Below are 18,338 nucleotides of genomic sequence, written 5' to 3'. Positions count from 1 at the left end.
GGAAATTGTAGAAATATCTTAAGTCAGAGCAAAAATAATCTAGTTTCAAAGTAGGTATAATGCTACGTGTATATCATGTATAAGGGTGTAGAATTTGTCTGTTTTCTTTGATGAACGCAAGAGCATGACTATAGGACGTTCCTGTAGGCTTTCTTTCTGACCGTTTCGTTTTTTAGCACTTAATAAAAAGACTAACCAACTTTTCCATAGCAGTTTTGTCTCTGAAAGGGTATTCATTGCTATTTCTCTTTGAAAATTGTACGGCTATTGTTCACAAGTCATTACGAGTAAGCCCAAAGAAAGAAATTTCCTTAACAGAGCTATACTAACCAGCTCTTCTTGAAGATCATAAACCAAAATTATTCGTCTGCGTCTTTTTGTTTTTTCTACTGTATCTGCTGCTTCTCCTTCATTTTGGACAACCTCGTAAGTGTTGCCTTCTTCCAGTTCTTCATTTTCTGAACTGCATCAATATCTTGAGTAATTTTAGACGTGCTCCACTTTCTTTGATAAACCTTTCCCACTACCATCTTGGAATTCCAATAGAATAAAAGTGTGTACTACTACAGGCAGATATGAAATATGAAAAAGCAGTAAGCGGTGTAGTAACAAGACTGGTTTAAACAACTGAATGTGATCCATTTTACGCTTCTATAGCTTTTATTTTGTTTATCCAGTACATTTTTAACCAAACATCTAAAAAACAGTTTGAGCATAAACATTAACCTTAAACCACACAATTGAAAAACATATACAGGTCGATAGCTCACCTCCCAATATCTAGAAGTAACGAAAAATGTGGTACAATGTAAACCGTTTTAAATTGTCAAAACATACAATGGCGAACTGATTAGAGACAGGTAGAGTGGGGAAGATGTGCGCTACGCTACATGCTGGTAGGAGGCTAGGCTACAATTTACACTAGAGACTAGAGTTCAGGAGAATGCAGAACGGGAGAACGAGGGGGGGGGGGGGGGGGGGGCGGTTGGAGGGAGGTTGGAGACCAGTTTAGAGCAACTTCTCCTTACAGTATCATATGCTGACAATCTTGCTGTAGAACTGTTTTTGTACTACAGCTTCATGACATTACGGTACGGTTACCCATTAAACATCCAAGAAGATTAGTGTCTACCGTAACCAGCTATGGACAGAAATTTAAAGTTAGCCTAGTTTCGACAGTTCAGCCGAATCTATTAGACCACCACTCAAAGATTAGACACATGTGATCAGCATATCACAGTCTCTCCAGCCGTTATTTCCAGTGGATAAATCCTGATGAAGCAGCTGCTTCTTCATTAAAGAAGGCCATTATTTTTCCTACCGAGGCTGAATGGACACCATTCCAGATCAACCTAGCTTAGAAAAATCTGATGTGGTACCGGGATTCGAACCCACGCTCCGAAGTCAGCGAGATTAAATATCAAGTTAAGATGGCAGTCCAGATTCTGTTCCTTCATCCTCAGTAACATTCATCTTTAGCACGGCAAGTATGAGCTGGCTCAAGTTAGTTTAAACGCGCCCATTTTGGTGCGCTCTTCGCTGATTGCTTTTTGTGGTAGTAGCTCCTTGCCTGTGCTCTTCAGAAACTTCACTAGATTCGACGTTCGTTCTCTTCCCTACTTCATCTTTTTATCACGTTGTTTCGGTTCGACCTGCCCAGCATAGGAAAGATTATTTTCTGAACCCAACCCTTTTTATGTCCATGATGGTACTCACTGCAGGACGGCTGAAATCTATCAGGTGCACCACAGTGTGGGATTGAAATTGCCCACCAACTGGAAACGTATTCCAAAGTTGAAGTACTTGGAGAAAACTTAGTTGATGCTGTAAGTAAGGAAGACCATAGACATTGCCCTCAGGTGATAATGTCCAGACAAACAGGGAACTGATTCGCGGCAATTGCAGGGTGACTACCGTTGCACGGTGGATACCACGGGCGTTGCTCAACAGAGGCGCACCTCAATAAGCACTTGTGAGTCTATCATCCGAGGTCGTCTGCAGTATCACTTATGCTCACGATGTGCTCAGTTGTCACTGTCACACAAACGCTCAAGGTGCTTCTCTTCCTTGAGCGTTACACTGCGGAAGGCATTACGGGTGATGAGACATGGGACCATCATTCCCCATCTGCAACGGAATGAAAGTCTGCAGAATGAAGGCACACCTCTTCACCTCCGCGGAAGATTCAAAATGGTTCAAATGGCTCTAAGCACCATGGGACTTAACATCTGTGGTCATCAGTCCCCTAGACCTAGAACTACTTAAACCTAACCAACCTAAGGACATCACACACATCCATGCGTGACACAGGATTCGAACCTGCGACCGTAGCAGCAGCGCTGTTCTGCACTGAAGCGCCCAGAACCGCTCGGCCACAGCGGCCGGCTTCCCACCGAAGACATTCAAATTAACACCATCATAGTGACGGGAACAACCGAATGAAAACGATCACTACATTCGGTTGTTGGAAAACGATCGAGTCATTCGGTTGGGGTTTTATTTAACGGTTGATTTATTTATTCATTCATTTGTGTGAAACTAGCCTGTGGGAGCAACTAGTTGAAAATAATCGATTCAGTTGGTTGGACTACTCATCCATTCTTTAGACTGAAACCAGTTCCTGGGAGCAGCCGAATGATAACAGTCGAGTCAGTCGATTGTAGTTTTCCACTGAACCGTTGCGCGATCGATAGCTTGCGTCACGTCTCAAAGACCACGATCTTTGGCGTGAGGGAGACGTGGCTTTTTTGCCGGAGAGGCAATGAGTGAAGCTTCACGGACAGTGCAGGTGTGCGTGGAAACGGGCCGGCTGTTTACTCTGCCGTCCATATGACTCCCAAAGTTTGTCTGGGTGAGCATCTTCCGGACACGAGGGACGGGCACCGGAAACGGTAGTGGACACACTTTTCCTTTGGGCTTTCAGGTCTGGAGGCCAGCGGTGAGTGGTCGCTATCCACATATCTCCTGGCTGTTAAAAGGTTTTCAAATGTTTGTCATCGCCGAGCGGCTTTGTACGCTCAGTGAGCTGCTTTCGACTCCTCTGCTGAAGACTAATATCGCACCCCGTTGTGAGAGTGGTGACTGCGACTGGGTCGTTTCCTGCACGTGTTTGTGTCTAGCTGCACCTGTTCAAATGATTCAAATGGCTCTGAGCACTATGGGACTCAACTGCCGTGGTCATCAGTCCCCTAGAACTTAGAACTACTTAAACCTAACTAACCTTAGGACATCACACACATCCATGCCCGAGGCAGGATTCGAACCTGCGACAGTAGCAGTCGCACGGTTCCGGACTGCGCGTCTAGAACCGCGAGACCACCGCGGCCGGCCGCTGCAACTGTAGCAGACTCGGCACAGCCTCCTGTTGTTGTTGTTCCCTGTTTAAGTGTCTGGTGAGGTGATCTGAGAAGCGTGTCGCTTGTATCAAAACATAACAGCTTCCATTCGGTAATTGTCATAGAGTTTTGATTTGATAGTGTGTTTTAAATTACTTGGGTTTAGTAAATTTATTTATGTTCAATGTGTCATCATTAATGACATTAACAACTACTTTTCTGCCTGGTACGTAGTGCACTAAATCACCAAGACGATTTATTTAGTTACTTGGAGCCTGCAAGCCTACGCGTCTTACGCGGCGAATCGTGTTGAATGTAACTGGTGTGTTATACGTCGAAGCCGAGTTTGTGTTTAACTTAGGTAATGTTCATCTGCCAACATTTCGCGTCTTTATTCCACCTACGTTTTCTGTTCCGCGCGAAGGTTAAGTATTTACCGTTCCAGCTTCGTGGCCTGATTTGCAACTGAATCTCAGTAGGCCGCTGAAACTCTTCATTATCAGGTGTATGTGCGGGGTGGCCGTCTTGGCCGGCTACTTTATCGTCTTTCAGCGACATATCAAAACTGCTTTGTTTCACTTTTTAACATCCGTACTTCATTTTCTCATGAATGGCTTTTGGAGTGTTGAAAGCAACTATTTCAATTAACACTGCAACGTTTAGTTATTTGATCTCATTGAAATACATTGTTTGTCGATTATCAGTATTTGTCCTTAAATTGCTGTATCCAACTGCATAGTTTGCTGTTGATATGTGAAGGTCCTTTTGACCTAATTGGTGAAATTACTTTCCCTGAAGAGTGTTAACAAATATTTTGATACGAATGATGTTCAATCCTTATTTTGCCCGGTCATTCCACTCCCAGGCAACCTTACGACGGTAGTGCGTAAGATACATGCCGGCTGTATTATTACCCATTTTTCTTTCGGGTGAATGCTTTCTGAGAGTGAAACCGAATGAAAACTTCCGACACCATTGTAGCTTTGCATATTCGCTGAATTATTCATTCTTGATTTCCAAGGGAAAACAGTGTGCTGAAAGGAGTAATTTTTCTTTTCGTCGTTTAAAACAGATTCACATATTGTGGATTAAATTATTCCAGGTGCCATTAACGCTTAACTAAATGAGCTGACGTATCACCGGGGTAGGCCTGCCATCACGTAAACTACCGACCCTGATAAAAACTTCGGAAACTCCGGACATGTGGATCAGATCGGATTATTGTCCCGGACACACACAGTCTGTGGACAATAATTTGGCCGCTGGTCACGATGAACCACGGGTAGCGCGAGCTTAAAAGGGAGAATGTTTCCTAGCTTGCGTTCCTCTGCTGACAATGCCGGCGTGCGTGCGATATCTACCGATCAGCAGATGTAAATTGCACACGACAGTCAGAGGGATTTGTGATACTGCATTATGGAGACGTTCGTGTTCAAACGCAGTACTCAATTGCAGTAAGGGATATGATCGTAAAATAAGTCAGCTTTAATACAGCTCAATGAGTAGAAGGCAAATGACAATTAAAACATCCAGTTGTCTGACAGGCAATGCGACGAGCTGCATGCGATCGCCGATTTTCGGCGGCTTCTATTGTCTCATTAAAGAAGTGCGGAAAATGCAGGGTGTTCGAAAATAACCTTTACAACTTTGATCGCATACATTTCGGAAATAGGGACAGCTGGAAACGTGTGGTTAGCGGTGTAATGTTGAAACACACCTAAGGTTCTATTAGCCATTTAACAGAGATTAGTCTGTTAACACCGAAATTCGAGACTATTTTTGATATTTTAAAAAAGTGTTAATGAAATGTAATAAATGCAAGCTACCACCTTAATTTATTGCAGAAAGTAAATTAATTTATAGTTGATCAGTACTGCATAAGATGGACTGCGAGCAGACATACAGCACGTCTGTATACTTCAAAAGCACATGGAAACATTCAACTCAAGTTTCATCATAATTCACTCTAGTCACTAACATTGCTTTTGTAGTTTCTAACACAACCTGTGTTTTTCCTTGCTCCATACATTACTTATTTGGGAAAATACCCACTCAGTAGGAGCATACTGATACAGGCGAAATGAACATATAATTTGGGATAAACAGCTTCATAATTGTTAAATTTGATACGACTGGGCTTCCCAAAGTACTTTTATAAACAATTGGGATACAGCTAGAAAAATCGTTACTGTCTGGGAAAAAAAGGAGGGAAGAATGGTCATCTTAAATGTGTGCGTCATCTGTAGGACGCAGGACAGATGAGCGATATTCCAGTTCCAAGTCCAGCCAAGCGAGTCTTCGTTACCGTGTGCTGTTGCTGCTTTCAACTCCTGCAGGTCAGGCCCAAAGAACAAATTGTAATGTGGTTCCGTAAGACCTGGGCGTCAAATCTGGTCTGTATCAACCATTCAACACACTGTTCCAACTTGTCCAATAACTAACAGGGAAAAGTAAGAAAAAAAAGACAGCTTTGGGTTTGTGTATGAACATTATGCCACAAACCACACATTTCTACCAGTTCACGCTTCAGAAACATACATGATCGAAGTCGTACAGATCTTTTGGAAGTCCTGTAAGTGTAGAGGAGAGCATCTAAGCGTGCTAGATTCTGGGCTTTTAGTAGGCTAAAACATAGAATCTACCGACTACTTCGTGGCACGTGTTTGTCTTGCTGCTTCTGCAGGAGACACGGTTCAGCACCCTGATGTTGTTGTTCTCCGTTTCTATGTCCGGTGAGATCATTTGAGGAGGGTGTCGTTCATATCACGACATAATAATTCATTCAATGAATTTTACCTCACGTTTATTACAGTGTATTTATTTCCAACCAATCGGATTTTCTCAGGCGCGAAAAAAGATCAGGATTTACTTCAGACACTTGTATAAATGGTCTCCAGTATGCCCAGGTCGCCATCAAAACTACGACCACTCAGGGGAAATCAAGTGTTGAAAACATATAGCTTTCTCCGAAGCTAATTAAATGGTGTATCTTTTCAGTTCATACTAAAATCGAGCTAGCACGCTCATAGCGTATTTGAACATGGGTAAGAGGTGTCACAATGTTAATCAACTGAGTTATTTTAAGGTATTTTTTGCAAAAGTGTGTCTGTGGGCCAGGCTTGGAAAGGCGAGTGCCTCCTCGGTTTGATTCCCGGCCACTTCGAATCGCTTTGGTCAGCCAGCCTGAGTGGGATTTTTTACGCGGATTCTCCACTCTCGTCTAGGCAAATACTCAGCAGGTTTACCATATCGGCCTCATTAACACAATACACCAATCCTTACAACACGAAAAACACGTTAACATATTAGCACTATTACTCAGGAACATCCCCCCCCCATGAACCATGGACCTTGCCGTTGGTGGGGAGGCTTGCGTGCCTCAGCGATACAGATAGCCGTACCGTAGGTGCAACCACAACGGAGGGGTATCTGTTGAGAGGCCAGACAAACGTGTGGTTCCTGAAGAGGGGCAGCAGCCTTTTCAGTAGTTGCAAGGGCAACAGTCTGGATGATTGACTGATCTGGCCTTGTAACAATAACCAAAACGGCCTTGCTGTGCTGGTACTGCGAACGGCTGAAAGCAAGGGGAAACTACAGCCGTAATTTTTCCCGAGGGCATGCAGCTTTACTGTATGATTACATGATGATGGCATCCTCTTGGGTAAAATATTCCGGAGGTAAAATAGTCCCCCATTCGGATCTCCGGGCGGGGACTACTCAAGAGGATGTCGTTATCAGGAGAAAGAAAACTGTCATTCTACGGATCGGAGCGTGGAACGTCAGATCCCTTAATCGGGCAGGTAGGTTAGAAAATTTAAAAAGGGAAATGGATAGGTTGAAGTTAGATATAGTGGGAATTAGTGAAGTTCGGTGGCAGGAGGAACAAGACTTCTGGTCAGGTGACTACAGGGTTATAAACACAAAATCAAATAGGGGTAATGCAGGAGTAGGTTTAATAATGAATAGGAAAATAGGAATGCGGGTAAGCTACTACAAACAGCATAGTGAACGCATTATTGTGGCCAAGATAGATACGAAGCCCACACCTACTACAGTAGTTCAAGTTTATATGCCAACTAGCTCTGCAGATGACGAAGAAATTGAAGAAATGTATGATGAAATAAAAGAAATTATTCAGATTGTGAAGGGAGACGAAAATTTAATAGTCATGGGTGACTGGAATTCGAGTGTAGGAAAAGGGAGAGAAGGAAACATAGTAGGTGAATATGGATTGGGGGACAGAAATGAAAGAGGAAGCCGCCTGGTAGAATTTTGCACAGAGCACAACATAATCATAACTAACACTTGGTTTAAGAATCATGAAAGAAGATTGTATACATGGAAGAACCCTGGAGATAGTAAAAGGTATCAGATAGATTATATAATGGTAAGACAGAGATTTAGGAACCAGGTTTTAAATTGTAAGACATTTCCAGGGGCAGATGTGGACTCTGACCACAATCTATTGGTTATGACCTGTAGATTAAAACTGAAGAAACTGCAAAAAGGTGGGAATTTAAGGAGATGGGACCTGGATAAACTAAAAGAATCAGAGGTTGTACAGAGATTCAGGGAGAGCATAAGGGAGCAATTGACAGGAATGGGGGAAATAAATACAGTAGAAGAAGAATGGGTAGCTTTGAGGGATGAAGTAGTGAAGGCAGCAGAGGATCAAGTAGGTAAAAAGACGAGGGCTAGTAGAAATCCTTGGGTAACAGAAGAAATATTGAATTTAATTGATGAAAGGAGAAAATATAAAAATGCAGTAAGTGAAACAGGCAAAAAGGAATACAAACGTCTCAAAAATGAGATCGACAGGAAGTGCAAAATGGCTAAGCAGGGATGGCTAGAGGACAAATGTAAGGATGTAGAGGCCTATCTCACTAGGGGTAAGGTAGATACTGCCTACAGGAAAATTAAAGAGACCTTTGGAGATAAGAGAACGACTTGTATGAATATTAAGAGCTCAGATGGAAACCCAGTTCTAAGCAAAGAAGGGAAAGCAGAAAGGTGGAAGGAGTATATAGAGGGTCTATACAAGGGCGATGTACTTGAGGACAATATTATGGAAATGGAAGAGGATGTAGATGAAGATGAAATGGGAGATACGATACTGCGTGAAGAGTTTGACAGAGCACTGAAGGACCTGAGTCGAAACAAGGCCCCCGGAGTAGACAATATTCCATTGGAACTACTGACGGCCTTGGGAGAGCCAGTCCTGACAAAACTCTACCATCTGGTGAGCAAGGTGTATGAAACAGGTGAAATACCCTCAGACTTCAAGAAGAATATAATAATTCCAATCCCGAAGAAAGCAGGTGTTGACAGATGTGAAAATTACCGAACTATCAGCTTAATAAGTCACAGCTGCAAAATACTAACACGAATTCTTTACAGACGAATGGAAAAACTAGTAGAAGCCAACCTCGGGGAAGATCAGTTTGGATTCCGTAGAAACACTGGAGCACGTGAGGCAATACTGACCTTACGACTTATCTTAGAAGAAAGATTAAGGAAAGGCAAACCTACGTTTCTAGCATTTGTAGACTTAGAGAAAGCTTTTGACAATGTTGACTGGAATACTCTCTTTCAAATTCTAAAGGTGGCAGGGGTAAAATACAGGGAGCGAAAGGCTATTTACAATTTGTACAGAAACCAAATGGCAGTTATAAGAGTCGAGGGACATGAAAGGGAAGCAGTGGTTGGGAAGGGAGTAAGACAGGGTTGTAGCCTGTCCCCGATGTTGTTCAATCTGTATATTGAGCAAGCAGTAAAGGAAACAAAAGGAAAATTCGGAGTAGGTATTAAAATTCATGGAGAAGAAATAAAAACTTTGAGGTTCGCCGATGACATTGTAATTCTGTCAGAGACAGCAAAGGACTTGGAAGAGCAGTTGAATGGAATGGACAGTGTCTTGAAAGGAGGATATAAGATGAACATCAACAAAAGCAAAACAAGGATAATGGAATGTAGTCTAATTAAGTCGGGTGATGCTGAGGGAATTAGATTAGGAAATGAGGCACTTAAAGTAGTAAAGGAGTTTTGCTATTTGGGGAGCAAAATAACTGATCATGGTAGAAGTAGAGAGGATATAAAATGTAGGCTGGCAATGGCAAGGAAAGCGTTTCTGAAGAAGAGAAATTTGTTAACATCCAGTATTGATTTAAGTGTCAGGAAGTCATTTCTGAAAGTATTCGTATGGAGTGTAGCCATGTATGGAAGTGAAACATGGACGATAAATAGTTTGGACAAGAAGAGAATAGAAGCTTTCGAAATGTGGTGCTACAGAAGAATGCTGAAGATTAGATGGGTAGATCACATAACTAATGAGGAAGTATTGAATAGGATTGGGGAGAAGAGAAGTTTGTGGCACAACTTGACCGGACGAAGGGATCGGTTGGTAGGACATGTTCTGAGGCATCAAGGGATCACCAATTTAGTATTGGAGGGCAGCGTGGAGGGTAAAAATCGTAGGGGTAGACCAAGAGATGAATACACTAAGCAGATTCAGAAGGATGTAGGTTGCAGTAGGTACTGGGAGATGAAACAGCTTGCACAGGATAGAGTAGCATGGAGAGCTGCATCAAACCAGTCTCAGGACTGAAGACCACAACAACAACAACTCAGGAACATTTCGATACCTACAAGACAACCTTCAGAGGTAACCTTGGAATACAACGTCAAGATTATTGATTCGATTCTTCTAAGAATGTGCAAAGTTTTGAATTTATGAATGTATGCTATTCGTTTCTGTCACTTAAATGGAAACAAATAATACTGGAAGTTATTCTAAACTACCAAATTTCTGATGAAAACAAAGAAGCCTTAACTATTACATAAATATGTTTATATATTAATCAGAGCAATACATATGAATGGAAGAAGCCCTATGACTGAATAAGACGTGAATCTCAAAAGGAATTTAGCGCGATGTATATTATCTGCAAGGATGGTTCATATTATGAAATACACAGGGAATTAACAAATGATGACAAATACTTTTCGCTAGAAGATACTTCCCACAAGTTGCAGTACATGCTTAAAATGCCACATGTGAAGTGACCAATAAAAATAATATGTGGTTAAGTGTTCATGACACCTGAGCATTCACCGAAAAGGTATTATCAATGTTTGGTGCTAATCGGCGGGAAGAGAGAGACAGAGACAAATGGTTCAAATGGCTCTGACCACTATGGGACTTAACATGTATGGTCATCAGTCCCCTAGAACTTAGAACTACTTAAACCTAACTAACCTAAGGACATCACACAACACCCAGTCATCACGAGGCAGAGAAAATCTCTGACCCCGCCGGGAATCGAACCCGGGAACCCGGGCGCGGGAAGCGAGGACGCTACCGCACGACCACGAGCTGCGGACAGAGAGATACAACAACTTTAAATTAAGAGTAATTCTTATAGTAGAAACCTTTTTAATGCAACACATTTTTAAAAAGGACTAAAATATTTTAAAAAACTTCTTCTAACCGCATACAGATAGTTCTTAAAATCTGAGCTTGTGGCTTTTTAATACGAAAATCGAAGGATGGATGAAATAGGTAACAGATGCGCGAATAGTTGACCTAAGACGCTCCCAATTTTATCGTGCTTCAAAAAATGGGACGTATACCGCGGTTTCTCAACGGCCGTTACTCTCTACACCTTTTACCATTATCCACTGCACGTGTTCCACGTTTTCCGTTTTCACATTTGCAAGTAATGTCACAGCTATTGAAAATTCACGAACACTATATTTTCAAGACTATCTGTGTGGCATTAGGAATATTTATGGGGCTAGGAGGAATTATTAATCACTTGCTTCTCCATTTTAGAAAAGAGTTTTATATTAAAAAGTTTTTTATTTATATTGTTATTTTATGCAGTTAGTCTTGTGTATGTAAAATTTTTCAGCTGATTTCAAACATGTTCATGAGATTAAAAGAGAGACATGTGGCCAATTTTAGGTTGCTTCCAGTTTCTCTTTACCTGTGTCAAAATACTGATTCCTCCTACATGTACCTCGCGAAGACACCGCAAAGCTAAAAGTTAGAGAGGATAGAACTCACATGGAAGCTTAGCAGCAATAATTCTCAAATACGAAACATTAGCGACTAGAACAGGAAACCAAGTAGTATTGGTACACCAAGTACTCTCCTAGACACACCAGGAAAGAAAGCAATTTAGTACTGCATTTACAACCACTTCTGAATTAATTTGAAAGTTTCAAGTCCCCAGCGTATCTGGAAGTGACTTTGAAATCATTTACAATATTTTTACATAACGGACAGGTAGACCGAAAAACAAAGTACCCTCTGCCACACACCAGATTATAAAACGAGTTAATATTGCAATGGAATGTAATTTCCACTTTGCGGCGGAGTGTGCCCTGATATGAAACTTCCTGGAAGATTGAAACTGTGTACCGGACCGAGACTCGAACTCGGGACCTTTGCCTTTCGCGGGCAAGTGCTCTACCATCTGAGCTACCCAAGCAAGACTCACGGCCGTCCTCACAGCTTTACTTCTGCCAGTACCTCGTCTCCTACCTTCCAAACTTTATAGAAGCTCTCCTGCGAACCTCGCAGGACTAGCACTCCTGAAAGAAAGGATATTGTGGAGACACGGCTTAGCCACAGCCTGGGGGATGATTCCAGAGTGTGGTAGAGCACTTGCCCGCGAAAGGCAAAGGTCCTGAGTTCGAGTCTCGGTCCGGCCCCACGTTTTAATCTGCTAGGAAGTCTAATATTGCACTGTCATCCAGTTTTGAGGTATGCTGAAAGTTTCCAGTGTGTAGTTTACCCGGAACTTACTTTAAAATAAACTGCAGAATTTGCACTGCAAAAACAGAGAAGATATCGACAAGATGCAAACGTGTTAAAAATGGATTGTTCATTGACAAATTTTGGGTGCAGCACTGATATCAAACTTTTTTTATAAGAAAGAAAAGTTTATTCTTAATTCCATAACCCCAAAAATTCCTATTCAAGTACGTAAATACACACATTCTGAAAATATTTAGAAATGAAACATTTTTCGTATCTTCTTGAAATAACATATTTTACATGTCTGTAAAAAAGGAGTCAATCCTAACCTTGCTTCATCTATGAACGAAAATGCTCAAAATTTGAGTAAATAAAATCGCTCTAGCCCGGAGACTAAGTGAAAACATTCATGTAACTGTCGTAACCAACAGTGACTTCTGTCAGTCGGCTGTGTGGCATTGAACGAAACCACTCAGACCAGGTCAGTGAGCGAAAACATACATACAACGGCCGCAGTCGGTTGTCTCGCATTGAGTGAAATCGTAAACCCGTTGAATGACTGAAAACACTCATTTAGCCGCCATGGTACCAGAGTTCGGTTATTTCATTCGTCTGAAAAAACCGACCGAAATGAACAACACTCGACTTAACAACTGGTTGTTAAAACCAGTCTGTTCTCCCATCACTATACCATCAGCAGGGAAGGTCACAGGCAACTTTTACTTTCACTGTGAAGGGATTGTGTACTAAGAGATTATGGCAATGGCACAGTCTCTAACGCTGCTTCCTAAAGTGTAACACTGACATTGTTGCGAAACTCTATAAAGAACAAGAGGTGTGGAAAACAAATAAAACGATTGTTATCCTGCACGACAGTGAAACGCCCTGCAAGGTGCGCACAACAAAAGCATTTTTTGAAAGCGTTCGGTGGTACGTTAGAAAATGTACATCGTAAGGTCCAGATCTTGTATCATTGACATCTTTTCAACAAGAGGAAGGACGTGGGAGAAAAAGATTTTCCGACACTGAGGATGTTCACACAGCAGTTCTCGATTGGCTCGGTGACCGAGCAGGGAATTTCCTTCGTCGAGGATCTCAACGACTCTAGAACATTCCGACAGTTGTTTAGCGAGAGTTAGTAACCATGTCGAATAACAGTGTCATTAACACTGATGAGCCAAAGAAACTGGTACTCATGCCGAGTATCATGTATGGCCCCCGCGAGCACGCAGAAGAGTCGTAACATGGCGTGACATGGACTCGACTAATGTCTGAAGTATTGCCGGAGGGAACTGACACCATGAATCCTGCAGGGCTGTCCATAATTAAGTAACAGTATGAGGGGGCTGAGATCCCTTCTGAACACTACGTTGCACGGCATCCCAGATACGCTCAATAACCTTCATGTCTGCGAAGTTTGGCGGCCAGAGGAAGTGTTAACTCAGAAGAGTGTTCCTGGAGCCATTCTGTAGCAATTGTGGACGAGTGGAGTGTCGCACTGTCTTTCTGGAATTGCCCAAGTCCGTCGGAATGCACAATGAACATGCATGAATGCAGGTGATCAGATGGGATGCTCACGTATGTGTCACCTGTTAGAATCGCATCTAGACTTATCATGGGTCCCTTATCACTCCAACTGCACACGTCAAATAGCATTACGGAGCCTCCACCAGCTTTAACAGTCCCCTGCTGACACGCAGTGTCCAAGGCTTCATGAGGTTGTCTCCGTACCCGTACACGTCCATCCACCCGATAGAAGCTGAAACGAGAGACATCCGACCAGGCAGCATGTATCCAGTCATCAACAGACCAATGTCACTGTTGACAGGCCCAGGCTACGCGTAAATCTGTGTGTCATGCAGTCATCAAGGATACATGAGTGGACCTTCGCCTCCGAAAGCCAATATCGGTGATGTTTCGTCGAATTGTTCGCACACTGACACTTGTTGACGGCTCGGGGTGGCCGAGTGGTTCTAGGCGCTACAGTCTGCAACCGCGCGACCGCTACGGTCGCAGGTTCGAATCCTGCCTCGGGCATGGATGTGTGTGATGTCCTTAGGTTAGTTAGGTTTAAGTAGTTCTAAGTTCTAGGGACTGATGACCTTAGAAGTTAAGTCCCATAGTGCTCAGGGCCATTTGAACCATTTTTGTTGGTGGCTCAGCAATGAAATATGCAGTAATTTGCGGAAGGGTTGCACTTCTGCAGTGCTGAGAGATTCTCTTCAGTCGTCAATCGGGAAGATGACGGTTAAAACCCGCTTCTTGCCATCTATATTTAGGTTTTCCGTTATTTTCCCAAAATAGCTCGAGGCAAATGTCTGGATGGTTCCATTGAAAGGGCACGGCCGATTTCCTTCCTCCCTTCCCTAATCCGAGCTTGTGCTGTAATGACCTCGCTATCGACGGGACGTTAAACGCCAATCTCCTTCTCCTCTTCATCCGTCGTTTGCCCCGTTCTTGCAGGACCTTTTCGCGGACGCAGCGATGAAGTGAGAATTTTCCCGTCGACCATTTCACGAGTCCGATGTTTTACCGAATTCCTGATAATCACGGTACACTCGTGAAATGGTCATACGGGAAAATCCCCATTTCGTCGCCACCTCAGAGATGCTCTGTCCCATCGCTCGTGCGTCGAGTATAACACCACGTTCAAACTCACTTAGATCTTGATAACCTGCCATTGTAACATCAGTAACTTACCTATCAACTCCGCAAGACACTTAGTCTTATACAGGGTGTTACAAAAAGGTACGGCCAAACTTTCAGGAAACATTCCTCACACACAAAGAAATAAAATATGTTATTTGGACACGTGTCCGGAAACGCTTACTTTCCATGTTAGAGCTCGTTTTATTACTTCTCTTCAAGTCACATTACTCATGGAATGGAAACACACAGCAACAGAACGTACTAGGGTGACTTCAAACTCTTTGTTACAGGAAATGTTCAAAATGTCCTCCGTTAGCGAGGATACATGCATCCACCTTCCGTCGCATGGAATCCCTGATGCGCTGATGCAGCCCTGGAGAATGGCGTATTGTATCACAGCCGTCCACAATACGAGCACGAAGAGTCTCTACATCTGGTACCGGGGTTGCGTAGACAAGAGCTTTCAAATGCCCCCATAAATGAAAGTCAAGAGGGTTGAGGTCACGAGAGCGTGGGGGCCATGGAATTAGTCCGCCTCTACCAATCCATCGGTCACCGAATCTGTTGTTGAGAAGCGTACGAACACTTCGACTGAAATGTGCAGGAGCTCCATCGTGCATGACCAACATGTTGTGTCGTACTTGTAAAGGCACATGTTCTAGCAGCACAGGTAGAGTATCCCGTATGAAATCATGGCGGTGAATCGAGGAAGTACAGTACATACTGACGAAACTAAAATGAGCTCTAACGTGGAAATTAAGCGTTTCCGGACACATGTCCACATAACATCTTTTCTCTATATGTGTGTGAGGAATGTTTCCTGAAAGTTTGGCCGTACCTTTTTGTAACACCCTGTATGGGCGTTGCCGACCGAAGGGCCAAATTCTGCCTGTTTACATATTTGTGCCACAAACATAAGTTTGTGGCACAACTTGACCAGAAGAAGGGATCGGTTGGTAGGACATGTTCTGAGGCATCAAGGGATCACCAATTTAGAATTGGAGGGCAGCGTGGAGGGTAAAAAACGTAGAGGGAGACCAAGAGATCAATACACTAAGCAGATTCAAAAGGATGTAGGTTGCAGTAGGTACTGGGAGATGAAAAAGCTTGCACAGGATAGAGTAGCATGGAGAGCTGCATCAAACCAGTCTCAGGACTGAAGACCACAACAACAACAACATATTTTTGAATATGAATATGCGTGCCTGTACCAATTTCTTTGCTGTGCGTACAGAATGCGATAAAATGTACTTGGACTCTGATACTAATGTTAACTTATTTCACGGAGTCCTCCCGTTTACAAACGAGAACGTGGAAGTGATGTGGTGTATTGCGACTACGATAAAGTCTTTTCTGCCACTTATCATTGGTATACAAATAATTTCATCTCGTCGCGATGTTTAAATGAAGGAAATCACGTTGCAATTCCTTCCTAAACCTGTGAATTACGTACAGAATTTGTCAGCCTCTGATGAAACGGACAGTATACAAGATGGAAACAATCTCCAACGCCATGAAATGTCAGCAGGGTTTCTCTATGACCAAAAAAGTGCTACAAGAAGTAGTAATATGACTCTGTAATGGCCGGTTAACAAAGAGACAAGAATGTTAAACACAAATATTAGCCATTAAGTAGTGGGAGAGTGAAAGTACTTCACTTTATAAGTTCTCACCTCCACTGCAAGTGCCATCAAATGGTTATTCTACGGCGAGATACAAGAATGACCGTCATGAGCGTAGTTTTCTTACAGTCTCATAAAATTCGCTTAGTTCGTCGTTAGCTGCCAGTCACCGGTGGCACATTACGAGTGATTAAATCTTTATACGTCGCTCGTGAGGTGCGAGATCGCAGAAGGTCTTGGGGGCCACCGGCAGTACAATGTGCCCTAATGTCGCGAAGCATTACGGCAGAGCGTAAACCGTAAATTTTACGGCAGCTGTAAAGATATGTCCATTGCCGCACGGCTTTTACGAGCAGTCAAATATTTCACCTCCGCTGGGACACCTGCGAGGTGAAGGAAAATTTGCCAGCGAAAGCCAACGCCGCCAAATGAACGCTGATTCAGCTCGAGTCACACACATCGAAAATCTGAGAACGTGCTGGCGCAGGCCACTTCCTGTCTTCCAAAACCGATTTAGTTCCGTCAGTCACGTACAAAATTTCTGCCGAGTGAACTGTTCTACGCGCCGCAACCGTGAATGCGAAGTGAATGAGTCAGTCAGTAAATATCAATGGGGAACGATGAACGCGTCTTCTGTTCAGACGAAGCGTCCTACCGTCTTAGTCTAAAATTGTAATAGAGATGTGGTTTTCAGTTTGGTTGGATCCTTGCAATACCTGTATGTCATTAAATTGTTGTTTTACAACTGAAAAAAAAAATACGATTTACAATACGCCAAAAAAGGGCCTCGGCTTGAGACGGGTGCATAAACGCATCGTTTAGTTTGAAGATAATATTATACGTGGTACAGCTACTGTAGATTCCTTTGTTTGCTTAATTAACTCAGAAAGTAAATTTAATGATTTGGAAGTTAAAGAAAGTCCATAAACAGTATACAGGGTGAAAAGTATTTAACCGACAAACTCTCGGAGGTTGTAGGGGACATCAAAACAAATAGTTTTCCCTTAGGTCATTTTTTCCTATTAGGAGTATTTAAAGCGGTAGAGGAAGATTTCTCTGGCGACAAATTAAATAAACCAACAAACATTTTTCCATCTTTTTGTGACCAAGAGACAACACATTAACACAACCTAATTTTCACGACAGTAGATTTTCAAAAATGCCTCCATTGACAAGTAAACAAAGGTTACACCGTCGGATCATGTTCTGTATGACACGCGCAAAAACCCCAGGAGTATCCTGAATTGTTCCTGCTGCTGCTACTATCCGGGCAACCAGATCCTATTCTGATGCAACAGGAGTTGCGTAAACAAGGTTGCGCATCTCTCCCAACCCAAAGAAGTCCAGAGGGGACATATCTGGGGATCGAGCAGGCCATGGTACAGGACCACCTGTGCTAATCCACGTTTCTGCGAAACGTCGGTCGAGGAATCGACGCACACGACGACTGAAATGTGCCGGCGCCCCGTCATGATGGAACCACATGAGTTGTCTTGTAAGGAGCGGGATGTCTTCCAGCAATTCTGGCAATGCTCTGGCGAGAATATTGTAATAGTACCTGCCAATTAATGGCCTAAGTAGCAGATACGGCCCAATTCAACAGTCCCGAACAACACTGACCCACACATTAAAGAAGAACCGCAATTGATGAGCGCTAGTAACTGTGGCATGTGGGTTATCCTAACTCCAGACATGCGAATTTGTTTGTTGAAGACGCCATCACGCCCGAACGTTGCTTCATCGGTAAACAACACAGAGGATGGAAATGTAGGATGCATTTCACACTGTTCCAGGTACCACTGCGAAAACTGTGCTCTGGGTGGATAATCAACTGGTTCCAGGTTGTGGACACGCTGTAAGTGAAATGGACGTAACAATCACTCTCGAAGGACTGTTCTTACATTCGTCTGATTCGTCCCTATGTAATCGCACAAGTGCTGATTGAAGGATCCCGCTCTACATGCTCCAAGA

This window comes from Schistocerca americana, chromosome 1 (assembly GCF_021461395.2).
Source record: "Schistocerca americana isolate TAMUIC-IGC-003095 chromosome 1, iqSchAmer2.1, whole genome shotgun sequence".
NCBI classification, from domain to species: Eukaryota; Metazoa; Arthropoda; class Insecta; order Orthoptera; family Acrididae; genus Schistocerca; species Schistocerca americana.
This window is presented reverse-complemented; position numbering follows the sequence as displayed.